Source organism: Jaculus jaculus, chromosome 12 (genome assembly GCF_020740685.1).
Source record: "Jaculus jaculus isolate mJacJac1 chromosome 12, mJacJac1.mat.Y.cur, whole genome shotgun sequence".
NCBI lineage: Eukaryota > Metazoa > Chordata > Mammalia > Rodentia > Dipodidae > Jaculus > Jaculus jaculus.
Genome location: NC_059113.1, coordinates 104,451,361 through 104,453,071, shown reverse-complemented (window position 1 = coordinate 104,453,071; position 1,711 = coordinate 104,451,361).

Genomic DNA, 1,711 nt, shown 5'->3' with positions numbered 1-1,711 from the left:
TATATTATTCACAGATCAAGGTTTAAGAAGACCTGTTTCTTAGCTCCAACAAGAACCATTTTTTTTTTTTTTAATTTGCCTCATAGATTCAGAAGCCAGTAGCCTGAGGACAGAGTAATGTGGCAAACACCAAACTTGAGTATTTCTCCTCCAGTGTGACTTGGTGCTTTGGAAGTGAAGTTTTTGTTCTTCTCCAGCTGCATTTGTTCTTTTTAAAAATATTATTTTTATTTATTTGTTTGCGAGAGGGAGAAACAGGCAGATAGTGATAGAGATATATAGACAGAGAGCGAAAGCAAGAGAGAGAGAGAGAGAGAGAGAAAGAGAGAGAGAGAGAGAGAGAGAGAGAGAGAGAGAGAGAGAGAGAATGGGTGTGTCAGGGCCTCCAGCCACTGCAAACAAACTCCAGATGCATGTGCCATTTTGTGCATCTGGCTTACTTTGGCCCTGGGGAATTGAACCCGGGTCCTTTGGCTTTGTAGGAAAATGCCTTAACTGCTAAGCCACCTCTCCACTCTCCCAGAGGGATTTCTTCCCCCATTGACTCCTGAGGCTTCTTATGACTGGCTGGCCTGACTGTGAAGTCTCTTCAGGTTTATGTCACAGTTATCTCACATGCTCTGTTCTCCTGCTGATATGCAGGTCTACACCGTTCTACATGTCTGAACTCAATCTGTCTACACTGGCCTTATCATCTATCACTCAATCTCCAGTTCAAGCCCAAAGGGGCCTCCTGACTACTTTGGCTCATTGGACAAGCATACATTCTCCTCAGCTGCACTTCGATTGCTGGATGCCCACTGGCACTTTATAGTTATTTTTTTCTAATTTTATTTTTTATTAATTGACAATTTTCATACTTGAACATAATTTTATTTAATTACAATCCTATTTCTTTTTTTTTAATTTTTATTTATTTATTTATTTATTTGAGAGCGACAGGCACAGAGAGAAAGACAGATAGAGGGAGAGAGAGAATGGGCGCGCCAGGGCTTCCAGCCTCTGCAAACGAACTCCAGACGCGTGTGCCCCCTTGTGCATCTGGCTAACGTGGGACCTGGGGAACCGAGCCTCGAACCGGGGTCCTTAGGCTTCACAGGCAAGCGCTTAACCGCTAAGCCATCTCTCCAGCCCTACAATCCTATTTCAATACCTTCTTTTATCTCTCCTCCCCTTCCTCCCTTCTGGTAAACTCTTTCTAACTAGACCCTCTTCTATATTGGGGTGGAGGGAAGTTGAGGCAGAGTCTCATTCTAACCCATGCACCATCGCATCCGGCTAACTTTGGATAACTTTCTTTTTGTCCACCTCCATCACCCATCTCGAAATGTCAATGAGCTCTTGTGGAGGTAATGATGGCTGCTGTGAGGTTATGAGGCGACAGGTGTGAAGTTGGATGTGTTCCACCCTACCCACGGACTTCATCGTTCTTTCTGCCTGGCTCCCCAGTATTCCCGGAGCCTTGGAGGGCATGACAAAGGTGTCTCATTTTGCGCTGAACACACGACTGTCACTTACTCTTAGCACTTGGACAAGGTTTGATTCTTCCCCGGCAATCACTGACTCCTTCAAAAGGAGGGTTCTTTGACCAAAGGTGAGAGCAGCACTTGTCTGAGAATAAGCATATTATGTTAGAGGGAAATCTGATGGGCACAACATATTCTTTTAGTAAACTGACAGTAGTGGCTTCCCCTCTGGGGTCCATGACCTG